The sequence below is a fragment of the Excalfactoria chinensis genome, chromosome 13, assembly GCF_039878825.1.
Source record: "Excalfactoria chinensis isolate bCotChi1 chromosome 13, bCotChi1.hap2, whole genome shotgun sequence".
NCBI lineage: Eukaryota > Metazoa > Chordata > Aves > Galliformes > Phasianidae > Excalfactoria > Excalfactoria chinensis.
Window position 1 is genome coordinate 370,584 of NC_092837.1, and position 14,372 is coordinate 384,955.

A 14,372-nucleotide genomic window follows, 5' to 3' on the forward strand; every position below is an offset into this window, starting at 1 on the left:
GAGCCAGAAAATGCCCACGGCTTCTGTCTGACCACAGGCACACCTCCCAACACCTTGGGCTTCCTGCATCTGTCACAGAGGTCCTCCAGCACTGCAGCTCAGCCCCAGCCATGCTGGCAGTGCTGTGCCTACGGGCAAAGGAAGGTTGTGCTCTGGTCTGTGTTCTCCATTGCTTTTCTGCTTCCCAAATAGGTGTTTTAGCAGTAGTTTTTCTGGTGTTGGTTCAGCTACGCCTGGACTGAAAGGTTTTCATGGGATCTGGCCTTCAAAATAGAAATGTTTTGGAGCGTGTGCTGTCCAGTAAACTTAGGCTGTGTGGGCAACGGAACTCCACAATGGGTTAATGGGTTGAATGCAATATTGCATTTAACAGCAGCAAGATTATAAACAGTTAGCATAATTATAATTATTTTGGAGCAAAAATAACTCTGATTTGGAAAGAAAGGGAACCATTTTCAAAACTGAGAGGAGGTGATTCCTACAAATAGAATTCATTAATGGTTTACTAGGAAAACTACAAACAGTATAACATTTGGTTTAGATTTAAGGTTAGGAATAATGAAATTGCAATCTTGTTGCTTAATTAATGTAGATCCTGACTGACAATACACAGAGTTATCATATGGCCTTTATAAGCAGGTACCATATTCTCCCCTCACTACAGGGGTCAGAATGATTTATAAATATCAGCTCAACTGACAAACACCAGCATGTATCCTGGGTGCATTTCCTACAGGGGGATGTCTGAGTTGTTCGATACATCTGTGAGCATCTTCATCAAATAATCCTAACCTGGAGCTTGCTTGTTAAATATCTACAGATAATTGAAATTGGACCTGCATAGTCCAATCCTCCTCCATCTGTGTCTATTTGTCTGTTTTCCTCTAGATGGGAACGTGTATAGCAAACCAGAAAAAAAGTTTGTATTTCAAACTGTGCATGTAAGTGTTTTGTTTTACTTTACAGTTCACAGGTGGCAACTCATGTAGGTATTGTCTGTAAAATGAAAAAATTGGTTTAGGTGAAAGTCTTAGGCTACTCAGGTATATAATTTTCTGTATTAATACATATCAATGTTAATTGGTTAATATTAATACACATTCTCCTCAGGGTAAACACAAAAGAACATGTATATTAAAAGGAAGACATGATTAACTAGGATGCATATTTAAGTATTGACTTTAATATATTCAGCACTTGCCTGGCTGTATGAAATGGGCATTTGAGGTCCACTAACACATCTACTGAAGTGAAAGCCAGCAGCCATGAGTTCTCTAAGAGTGCAGCTGTAGTTCTAAGTAATGGCTTGAAGCAGTGATGAAGCAACAGGTGTGAAAGCAGGGCCAACCCAGGGGAGCTCAGGTGCATGCAATGTACCTGAGTGATGGAAGGGCTGAAGCCGGGATCCACCCCTTCCAAGACCTCATTTAAGGGCTGGCAGTGGAGGAAAGGGCATCTCTTGTTGCAGATCCCTGCCTACCTGAGCCTTCCAAAGGAAACAAAGTTTCTTCTTATGTTTTTGAGATTAGTCTGCTGGTTTTATTTTTTTTTTTATTTTTGTTATAGCCGGAGACTTTGCTGTGCTGTTGTTATTGCCATGCTTTCCATCGCATTATAGTATTACAGCAGTATTTGTGGGCTGTGTGGCACTGTGCCACTGAATAGCTAGCTGTGGTTTATTGCATGCTGTAGCTACTGAGGGTGTATCTCAGCAAGCTGGCGCTTTGTAAGTGAATCTTATCCTGCTCCTAAGATGGTATTTTCTCTGCCTGTAAAGGGTGCCTGGAGCTCTCGTGAGAAGTCTAAACTAAAAACCAAGTAAGTATGCACACTTATTAGATTCTGATCTACAGAGGACTTGGGGAGCGGGAATACTTACAAAATGAGGTGACTTGCAGAAGGAATCTGGAGATTAAAAAAAAAAAAAAAAATTGCATGGCTTCATCTGGTTTTCTTTAGATGTGTAAAACAGAGTTGCTGAATTACTGCATTCTTGTTTGATGTGTAACATGAAATCATGTTATTAAGCCCCCAGATGCAGCTGTCCACCACACCCTGAGCGGTAGCAGGCAGTGGGGACAGCACAAGGAAAGCTTTCAGCAGAAACTCAGGCAGGAGGTAACTGTGCTGGCACTTACCAGCAGGCGTATGCTGGAATACTTCCCAGGACAAGTGTGTTATCTGGTTATTAGCCTTCCCTTAGGCCCATCTGAAGCCGAATGTGTAATGCCAGCTTGAGTGCTTTGCTGTTGGTTTTCTGGAAATGTACAGAGCGAGTCATTGAGATGGCATTTCAGTCTTGTCCTGGAATTAGTTTCCTAACGATTCTCTAAACATAGAACTCAATTTGTACTATAAAGAAATGTGGCATAGTGAATACTTAAAGTAGTTAAGTAGTAGTAAAAGCCTTTCCTGTTCAGAAGAAACAAAGGCTAATTAAAGGGAGCAGTTGACTTGTGGAACAAACTCTATAACCACGCAGTAGTTTTAGAGCAGGTATGTTTCATTCAGCCGGGTGCAGGGGGGATAACTCCTTCCTAGCCTGCACACGGAAAGCAGGTAAACCTAGAGGGAAGATGTGTGTATCATAGCACAAGGAGTGGTCATTACAAGTAATTCTAGAAATTCGTTACTATATTCCATGCCCTTTCTATGCCCCAAACTCCACCCCTAACTAGTGACCTCATCTTGTACCCATTGTTCCTGCTCAACTACTCTTACAGTTTTAACAGTATAACAGATTAGCCCTTTATTCACAGTCTCACCATCAAATGTGATGGGCTATGTCTCCAGTTCTTGTTCTCATGTTTTCCCAGTCTACTTCACATTAGCTTCCATGTGATGTACAGCTGACACTTGGGTCAAGACAGCATTGAAGAGAGTGAGTTCATGACGGACATAACTCTCCTTCCTGCAGCCAGCCACACAGAGATGATCTGACTGCTCCAGAATGCCTTTAAACTGCAAATGTGTAGCCTGGTGTGCACCCACAAAGGACATCTGTTCCAGAGGAAGCTGCCTTGTGTGGAGGACTTGTAGTGCTTTGCATGAGCCAGCGTAGTTCTAAAATGGTTCAGTTCTGTATCCAGAATCTATTCCCAGAGGAATGGCTGAGGCCACCCACCATTACTACTTGCATGGAAGGGTGCTTCTCTCCATTGCTAAAAAGTACAGCAAAATCTCTGTGTGTTTTGTTGTTGCAGTCTTGATTCAGGCACAGCAGAAACCACTTACATTTCAGCGTCTCTTTGGCTGAACTACCTCTGCTCTTTTGTGGCTCCAGTCTGGGGAAGACAATTTCCTGTATGAACAAACTGCAGTATACATTCAGCACTAACATTAAAGAAGTGATTCATAAGTTTTTAGTTTCTTATAATAATCCTGATTATGTTCTGTGCATTCAGAGATTTGAATGGAGAAGCTTCTGGAATGTGAAGTCTTTTAAACATTCTGTGTGTTTTCAACCATCCCAGAAGTTGAGTAATGTTAACCTGACACGAAACGTACTTTACAAAACCAGATAATTTCTATTCTGTTGTGTTTAGTCCAGGGGAACATAACTAGCTTCACTTCCTGAAGGCAGACAGGGAGGTCTGAAAGCAGTGCCTTTCCCTTTCAGTGGGGAATTCCCTGCCCTTCCAGAAGCTCAGCTGGCACTAGACAATATTTTTCAACAACAGTTTCCAAGTTAAGGATCTGATCTTTTGTCCAGGCATGAATAAAATACAACTAGATGGGTTTTTTGAATTAATGGGGAGCATGCACTGAAAAAGGAAGAGGGAAGTTGGCAGATTTGGAAATATTCCATGCATGGGAATAAGATTGTTTTCACTAGGTATCTAAAATATATATATGTATATATATTTATGAATGAAACATGAGGAAATCCTCCGTAAGCACAGGCTACAGCCATCTCTGAGATCCTGAATTTGCAAACTGTGGAATTATCTTTAAGTTAAAGCGTTAGAAACATTCTTAACCGTATCAATAGGGCTAATCCTCAGTGCAAAATGAGTGCAGTATGTTTTCAGGATGAGAACCTTCATATTGTAGTCAGTGCATTTTGTGGCTTTCTTTGTTGTGTTCTCAGCTGTAGTACACTTTGCAGTCTCCTGCCCTGTCCCTGGCAGTCCGTGTCTCCTAGTTCTGCCATAGCTGTCCTCCTGCTAGAAGAGATCTGGTCCTTTCCTCATTGTCATGCATCATGCTTTGCAAGCAGCAAAGGAAAATGCTGCTGAGTTAGAAATAATTACTGTGTGAGTAAACAAACTGCAGTTTTAAAGGCAAGTAGAGAAGTGCACACAGCTCAGCAGAGCTGAGGTGCTGCTGGGGCAAACCAGAGAAGAGAAATGAGTGACTGTGGGAGATGGAGCTCATGTACCCCTGAGCTAACGTGAGTTCAAGAATGATGGTCAGAAAGCACTCTCCATGAATCCCTTTGTCCAGGACCAACACACACCCTCAACACTTGGCTTAAAGTTTATAGAAGGTACTGATATTATGCTTTTCCTGTAACATCAGAAAATGTAGGTTTATCAGAGATGATGAGAAGCCTCTGGAACATCTTGATGACACTCCTAGATACAGCAGTATCTCCCAAACATAATTAAAAGACAACAAACCACAGTAATTTGGAATATTTTGTATATGAAACAGTGACCAGTTTGCCAAGTTTTATTCTTTGTCCTGGGTAAACCAACCAGTACAGTTGTGGTAGCTTAACTGATATGGGCTGTAAAAAGAATTCAAGCATTCCAGCTTAGCAAGAAACACAAGCCTCTATTTCTACCTTCTTAACAAAGCCTGAGGAAACTTTAAGAATTCACCATGGTATGTGCTGCTTGGGTTTTTAGCAGTTAGCTTAGGCATTGAACAAAGGACTTGAGTGTTCTGATGCTGACAGCCACTCTGTAAGAATACGCCATAGACATAAGCTGCCGAGCATCTTGCACACACTGAAATCCTCACTTCCATGTCAGAGCATGCACATCAGAAATAGTAGACAGGTAGAAGGAAAAAAACAGTGAAGCAGAAAGACCACGTAGCACAAGTAACCTGCCATGCTCTTATCCACGCTTTTGACTCAGAGATCTGTAGTAAGGGGGAAAATATAGGGAAAAGGGAAAGAGTTTTAACTTCTTGGTTTACACTCTCTGAAGAATGGTACATTTGGCAGTAACAGATCTGGAATCCCTAAAATAGTTTTGGGATGTAAGAAAGCTATGGATTTGGCTCTGGGCAGCCTGGTCCAGTGGTTGGTGACTGCACATAACAGGGTGGTTGGAACTGGATGATCAGTGTGGTCCTTTTCAACGCCATTCTAGGATTCTGTGATATATTGTGATCAAGGCATTAGCACATCTGGGATGCAGATTGATTTCAAACTCAGACATTCAAAGTTTATCATGAATGGATACAACACTCACATGCTTTCCTAGGGAAATGACCACAATGCTGCTTTCTACAGTTTTCCAGTTCAGAGCACCTTACTTTGTTCAGAAAGCCCTCAGCCATTTGACATTCATAAATTGTCCATGCTCTGTGAAGTGCCTACATCAAAATGCTGCAGTCTGGGCCTCGGGCTTTAGACTCTCAGGCAAGGAAGCATGTGTTGTATCTGTTTGTCTCTCTCTCTGCTCTTTTTTTTTTTTTTTTTTTTTTTTCATGATTACTAAAATTCTTAGATGCTCAGCACAGTGGTATGCTGTGGTGCACAAAAGGAATGGGCCTGTGGTGTGATGAGTCTGTCCGATTCTTTTCACTGCTGTCTGCCTTTGGTATGGTAACACAAGACATTGGCTTAGAGTCATGGCAGCTGAGATGAATGAACCAAGCTGGAAATGAGGAAAAGCCTCTTCAGACCCAACAAAGAAGATGTAAACATATAATATAAAGACAGAACTTTATTGTTAATATAGTGTCTGTAATTCTGTAAGGGCACATAATAACCCATCTCCATCTAAACTATTCTTCCAAAACTATTAGAGGTTTAGTAGCATTATTTTTATTGGCTCACCCTTTCGGGGAGCAGTTATGCATGGCAGAAAGTGGGATGCAGCACAGTCCTCTGTGCTTGCTTTGCACATCTTTCTGCAAAGGAAAGTAATGCAGAACCAGGCACAGACATTACAGTATTCCGAAATATCTGTGGCTTCCTTTTCCAGCTTCTGACACAGGGTCCTGAAATTAAATCTGGATGACATTCAGGATCAGTTTAGTACTTGAAGTCTCTGTTGTCATCACAGAGAAGGAAAAGAACAATACAACAAAAATTATAGCATTTTGGGAGCATAACCCTGCAAGCACACCTTGCTTGTTTGGAGGTTTGCTGCAGAGACCTTTTACAGCCCAGCAGAGCAGACCTTTAGCAGCTGCGCACATCACATTTCAGCCAGGAAGAGAATCTATTTGGATACAATGCAATTCCCTGGGAAACAGGAGTTCACCACGTGGTCTGAAATTGGACCAATTTGTTCTTCTCCTCTCTCTTTGGGTGCACCATGGGCCTAACACTGAGTGAACGTGGTGGGATTTACTCTGGGCAATTTTGTCTTTTTCAGCTTACTTCTTCCAGGTGCATCCAGTACAGCTGAGTTTGGGTTCTGGCCTTCTTGAAGATGTGGGCTTTATGTGAGGAACTGAAAGTGAGCTCAGGGAACAGCTCATTCCAGGATCATCTGCAAAGAACTGAAGGTCAGGATGTGTCCTGGTGATAGATTTTGTTAATATAGATGAGGTTTTTTGTTTGTTTGTTTGTTTATCACAAGCTGTGCTTGCTTTTGTCTTGGGTATAATTAGCAAGAAACATAAATGGATGTTATCTGTTTTGATCTATTTTAACATTCCTCTTGAAGGGATAGTCCTTAACAGCTGTAGGATAATTTGGCAGTACTTTCAAAGGGAAATTATGTAGGACAGTGAAAACAGACTGACGAAAAAATACTCATAAAATGGGGGAGGGAAGTGACTTGCTGGTCCTGGATCTGCTGAAAGATTCCTCTTTTTACCATCTTGCTTTCTTTGTTCTTTATCCTTAGGACAGTGTATCTATTTGCTGCTCAATGACACATAGTATAATGCATCAAGGAGTTTGAACTGTCTTGAGCATACTCATTTCTTTCCTGCTTCTCTGCACACCTGAGACGTAATTGCTTTCCCTGACCAATGGAGTCAGACACTTTTTGTTTGCCGGCACCATGAAAAAAGAGGAAACGTTCACCTCTGTTATTAAACATAGCAAGGCTGATTCTGATTTCACCTGTACTGGGTTTGCACAAATCTATCTCCAGTGAGCCACGTTTCTGCTAATCCAGCTTTACTTTTTTATATACATTTTAGTTTCAGCTGGACTGTGTTAAAATGTGATAAAACCAACTCTCCTAGCCAAGATGAACACAGCAAGATGAAACCATCATCACTATTTTGGATACATTTAACAGGAAGCAGTATGAAGTAGAAATGGGAGTAAAGTTTGGATGGATAAATTTTCATGTGAATGACATTTGCAAGTCAGTCCCTAAGAGAAATGTCAGTATTCCCCTCCATCTTGGCTCCACCACAAGGAAAACAGACAACTGCCTGATGTGGGTCAAGTTAGCAGCTTGTTTTGTAATGGTGGTGGGAGAAGAATGCTGCAACTAGTGGGCTAGATCAGACCTGGTAATTCTCTGGTGCATATGTCAGGCTGCAAGAACAGGCTGAGCCTGGATGGCTGTAGTGTCTCTGTGCACTGGGAGGATATCAGCATCTGAGCTCTTTTTCTCTCATGTTTGATGCACAAAACTTTCAAGGAGACTGTTTCAGCTTAAATAAAATCTCTAAAACTTATCTTTTCATTTGAATGCTTCTCTCCTGCAGTGACTCCCTTCAACAAAGAGGGATTTCAGCCAGGACTTAGTTTCATTCACAGGCCAAGAGGGATAAATCTCTGTCTCATGTTTTTTCTCCCCACCTCTGCCTGCAAACAGATGGAAAACAAAGCTTCAGCAGTTACTACATGGCTCCCTGGTACAAAGTGGGAAGCAGAAACACTTCCAGACTTCCTCTGAACTGGTGGTATTCTGACCTCTGTGGCTCTGTCCTTGCTCAGCATCTGTCACCTCAGTACAAATCTCTGTAGCTAATCTGCTATGACAGGACCTGGATCTTTTGCTTTTCATTTATCATGCATTTTGTACCACTGAGAGGGGGGTTGGGGGGGGAGATGGAAGTTATAACCAAAGTTGTGGTGAGCAGACACCATTTCAGGGATATAGAAAGATATAAAAGCAGCTGCTATCAACCATCCTGAGCAGGCCAGAGCCCTGGCAGGAGGCAAGCATCTGCACGGGAGAGCTGATGCAGAGTGGAATTTCCTGCCTCTTGGAAAGCAACAGCAGTGATCTGTCCATAGGAACAATAATCCGTATGTTGCTTTGCAGCTGGTTTCAGTGTCTCCCCAGCCTCTCCTGTTTATGAGCCCACAGTGCTGTCTGAGGTGATAAACCAGGCAATGTATCATATTTGCTCTGTGAGGCAACAGCAGTGCTGACAGTCACAGAAACTGAATGTATTGAAAGCTGAGTGGACAGTGGCTTTGTCTGCAACTTCAAATGAACCTTAATTTAGCCTCTGGGAGCACAGCAGCCTACTCTGACACATCCAGGACCCTGACTGTCCCACCATCCAGTCGGGCAATGACATTGCCACTGTCAAGCCTCCTGGGTCAGGGCCTTTCTGCTCCTCTCAGACTGGCTCCTGTCACACTGACATCAGCAGTCTGCTTAGCCTGCCTGCTGCTCATGCTTTGTGTCACTGGCCTGTCATTTCTATTTCCAGTTACAGTTTATCCCAATAAATTCATGACTCACTGGGGGAAAAGCAGAGACTACAAGCAATTCTGGAGCCAAGGCTTTGCTCAGCTGTTGCTAGTGCTTCATTGGTGGTTAACACTGAGCCAAGACTGATACAGGACAGCCGACAGTGGAATCATCTCTCTTGCCACAGTACGCATCATGAAATGAAGTTAGCACAACTTTACACATCATGAGATGACAACGCTTTCCCAGCCCAGTTATTTTCATCTGAATCTGTGAAAGTCAACAAGTACTTGGGCCTACAGCAAGCACAAGTTCCAGATCCTGAGGCAGTGCTCAGTGCTGTTTAGGGAAAAGGTTTTTGCTCCAATGTGATGTCAAATGTTCCTTATGGCTGGAAGGACAGCCAAGCAGTCTGTGATCTCTCAGTCACAGCCTGGCTCTTGCAGTATTTACACAGTTAAGGTGCTTATGTCCTGGGCTGTACCAGGAGGTGTAGGGCCATGACAGAAAATGTGCATAGGGTCAGTCCTGCCAACTTCTCCAGCCTGGCCAAAATATATTTCACTGCGTGCTTTCTTGCAATCACGAGAAACCACGTATACAAACAAACACGGTACCTTTAAATCCACTATAATTCTACTCTGTCAACATCTAATTACTGATTATATGCATGTAATCACTGGCATATAATCACTAATTAGATACACCACCTGTTTTTGCTGCAGAGCATCAGTATGCTCTCCTGATGGTAGGAGCAAGATTGTGTGCAGGGAGATTGAAGGGGAGACCACTTCAGGTCTGGAATGAATTATTAGGTCAAGTGCTACACCATGGAAATAAGAAAATCTCAGCCTTGTCTTAAACTCCTGTCCAGTAATGCAAGCAGGAGGAGAGAAGTAGCTGGTGATCCCTGAATCAGACTGGAAAGAGGGAGACACAAGAGGCAAAGTGAAGCTGGAAAGAGAATCAATATATTCCATTGGAAGAAGAACTGAAGGCAGAGCTTTTGACTGAGAACAGCCAACCCCATCTTCATTGATTGAGAGGAGATCCTAGGTGGTGTCATCTAGTAAGCAGAGGACAGACAGAACTGCTTTTGAGAAGATAAGAGGTTGAGAGAGAAACAGAAGCTGAACTCAGAGGAACCAGGCTGACTCCTCTTGAACTGAATGCTGTACAAGTTTTGCAGAATATTTTGGGCCTCAGACTGTTACAAAATAGGTGTTCTCTTACTTTAATCCATCTTATTTGGGTCTACCACACCAAGCCAGACAGCTGTTCTAGTGGTAAAATCTCACCATTCCCCAAACTGGGATCCTAAGAATGCCCATGATCTGTGGTCTATAGGAACTCTGCAGCTTTACTCAGTAGTTCTTTGAGGTCTGCAGCTGCTTTTCAGTGCTGGTTTTGAACCATCCATAGGCAAGCTGGAGCTCTTCTGGTGCACAGAACTTTCTGGATCTCCAGTTGTTCCTCCTCATTTGTTCTGGTTGCTCCACCTGACTGTGCAGACTCTATGCAGGGCTTGGTACTGGTGGCAATTCTGTACTTCTGAATCTCTTGAAAATAACCCTATCTCTGACACTTGGCCTCCAACAACTCCATGACTGAATGACTTGATTTGCATCTGACTGTAATGCCTGCAGCACCATGAGCCTCCTTGGGCATTAAGGAAGAGGTAGTAGTCTTTTCTCAGAGAAAGAAGCAGAGGCAAGGTTTCCCAAAGGGAGATTTTCTGAACTCCTGTTTCACGATTGTTATTTGCTAACATTTTGACTATTAGCTCATTTCAGGACAAAAATCCAACATGTTGAGATTTTGGAATTTCCCATGCATTTTGTTCAGCACCGAAAATCTGGAAACAAAAGGCATTACTCTATTTCAGAAATATTCTTGGAATAACCCAGCACAAAAGATTATAGATCTGTTCTTACATTAGATAAGTGTTCTCACTTAGCATGGAGACTTTGAGAGCATGCTGAAGTCACTCTGTATGTGGTGTTAGAAAGAATACATTCTAAGAGTAGAACAGAATTTTGACATAGAAACAAACATTCTATGAACCCACTTTCCCTCGTGGCTTTGACATAAAATGCTGAATAGGCTTTTGAGAGTCAAATGATTTTTCTTTGACTTTGCTAAAGTATTTCATTAAACTTGTTACTCTACTATACAGCAGCTTGTCAGATGCCACCTGTTCCTGTGATGAAATCTTTCCCCAGTACCTGGTGTAAAGCCTTATTTCCCACCTCATATCTCTTCCATATTAGACACCCATCCTGACTTCTGGTTCCAGCTATACAAAGTATGCCATTCCAGTTTCATCCATTTACTTATCTCATCCAGTATAGCACATGCAACACAAAGCAGAGCTGACAGGGTCTGTATTGCTTTGTTTAACTACAGGTGGGTAGGACAGCACAACTGCCAAACCAGATGTGCCCCAGATTGGGCCCAATCAAATAAAATGGCACGTTCATAGGCTCCCACATAAACTAATATGCCTGGGAACAAAGACATTCCTATGAGTATTGTAAACTCTGTTTTGGAAAACAGATTTTAAATCAGCTGAACATCAGCTCCCAGCATGACTCTGTGGCAAAGACAATCATCACCAGTTCTTTGATGTCTAAGCAGACATATCAAATGTGAGTACATAAGGATGTATTTAACACTGCTATACTATTGCCATGCTGTCATAGATTCTAGCTGCCTGCATTTCCAGTGGATGCCAAAAACTGCCATCCTGCCAGACACAACTGTAGCAGAAGGACTGGAAGATATGTCTACAGTTTCTTCTCAAGGACAACAACACAACCTTTGTCATGTCAAAGAAAAGGTTAAATACAATTTGATCATAATCTGTAAATGTCAGTATGAAGCTGCAGATAAAGCATCATCCACTCACCTTCCCTGACTGGTGATGGTAACAGCCTGCTCTCGACAAGAGTGCCATTTCTTGAGGAATGAGAAAACCCACTCATCTCTGACCTCTGCCTCTAAATCTAAATTGGACAAGCAGAGTTTTCTTGTCAAGTTTGGCTCCTTCACTAATCCTTCTGTGCTCATCCTTAGCCTCACTTTTCCTGAGGCACACGAAATGCAGTGCTGGAGGCTGCCCTGACATTGCTGCAAGAATGAATTAGCAAAGAAATCCTGTTTATCTGGCAGTCTTCTGAAACTTGAATAAATGAGGACTGCAGAGTAGCACAAAACAAGATAATTAATTCAGATGATTTCATCATTGTTACTTGTCATGTGTGTAAAGGAATGCAACCTGTAGGAACCCTGTAGGAAGCACATGAGATGGAGAGATTGGTGTTATCTTGCTGAAGGGAGGAAATGTCTTCACTCAGGATATAGTTCTCCTTTGCTTGAGCTTGTGAGCACTGGCAACAGAGGGGGCAATTGCCAGCTAAAGTCAACAGCCTATTTCCTTCCAGTAACACAACAGTCCCTGAGTCAAATGAGCATTGTGGTCTATCTATATCTACGGAGCACAAAATACTCCCCCACCACCACTGGATCTTTCTTAAAACAGGGTGAGTAACTCCAGAAAAAGAAACAAGAATAAACAGCAAAGCACTAAATATTGTGAAGTTCTGTTATTTAGCCCCGCGACTCTGCTTTATTAGCTGTTTAAAACAAAAGTGAGGGCCAATGACCTCCATCGTGTCAGTGAGACAAGGGAGAGAAAGCATGATCTTAACCTCCTGGTGCACTGAGCAGCTCCCAGGAGCACAGGAATCATTATGTGAGCAAGAAACCACAATATGAGACATTCCTCACTTCTTTTTAATTCCTTTCTGGATTGCTGCACAGAGAATCACATTGTCTAGTGCATCTGGGAACCAGGAATCAGGTATTTAAACGATTCAGTGGGCAATTTAAATTCCCTTTCCAACACTTAGAAGAAAACTCTTGCTATGTGGGCAGCCACACTGAGGAAACGCTGGTGAAAGTTGCATCATGTGTTGTGCCTCTCCCTGGCTGCTCAGCAATTGGGCAGTTGTCACTGGAGCCTGTGATCCCCTGCCCAGGTGCTAGCAGGAAACCCAGCTGGTGCTCTTGCAGCAGATTAGTAACAACAAAGGAAATCAATAAAGAGGCTGGGTGTACAAGGCATACCCCAGACAGGGCGATTATGTCCCACGCATTAACTAATCCTTTTCAGAAAGGGATTTGCCTAAAGGACATTTCCAAGAAGTCTGCACCACTCCCCAATTCATAACTAGTATGGCTCACCCTGTGATGTGACTCATTTCCATTTCTGAGTGCTGCTAAACAGGAACAGTTCTTATTCAGCTAGAAAGACACAGTCTCACTGAACATAAATTTAGAAGTTTGACCAACAAACATAATTCCCCATAAAATACATGCTGTTCCCCAAATCAGATTATCCTATTTCTTTTATTTCAAGATATGACCATCAGTGACCATCAGGAAGGCTCAGTCAGACTCCTGGAAATCTTGGTCTGTGCCAAGAAATGAACACAGTCATTAAGCCAGAGAAATGTTCTGTGGTTCTACCAAGTCCTGTGGCATCCCTCAACAACATGTGTTCAGATGCCTGCTGTCTGCATCTTCCTGGACCCGGGATGGGAAGGCAGCCTTGTCGTGGAATCCCCTTCTTGATCTGTATCTCCTGTCCATGTTGCACAGACAAGCAAGGGGTGATCAGATTTGCCAGCAGGATTTGAAGACACTCTACTCATGGCTGTGTGAAAAGCATGAGTATATGCCAGCTGGCATATAATCATATGATTTAAGGAAATCATGCTTAATTACAGAGGACAAACATTTTGTCACTGTGTAATTAAGCTTCAAATCTGATCTGCAAATATTCAAATAAAATATGCATTCTTCTGGGCTCAAAAGCAACACTATTGCATTGATACTGAACCCAAGCCTCAGTTCCATAGAAGTTTTGCACAAATGGTCTTATAACATCTAACAAAAAGATCCTTAAAAGTGAATAGCAATTTGATCTAAAAGTACTGCTGTAGAAGGCAGAGAAATAAAACCAAGAATGGGCTTTTATACAGTGAATGATTTCCATTAGTGGCTGGATTTTAAGGCCTCCACTTTTTTGAACAGCCTTCATTCTCCTTTACCATCACAAATAACTTCAATGCAGTAATTTATGCAGCAAAATACTAGGAAGAATAAACATAAGAACCAAGACTTAAATAAATATTTCTGTTAAAGCACAGTGCTGAAACTTTTGCACATTTGCAGAATCAGACAACGGCCAGGCCCCATTCCAAGGAATTTTCCTTCTCTATACACAGCCATAAGGAGGGGTCCTGCCCAAATGAGGGCTTCACACTCCCACCCCTGAGCCATTGGGCAGCCTAGGGCTGAGAACAAACATTTTGCCTCAAGAAAGTGTCATTTCCTCAAGAGCTCTGACCTGGCCTGCTGCCTGGAGCTGCTCTGCAAGGAGAGAGCAGCAGTTGTGTCACATCCCCCACTGCTGGGACAGAAGCTGGCCCAGTTTTCTGCGTTCAGCAGACCTCACCTGCAGCGTGAGGTAGATAAATTCATGCGTGTCCTTCTCTGAGGAAGAAACCC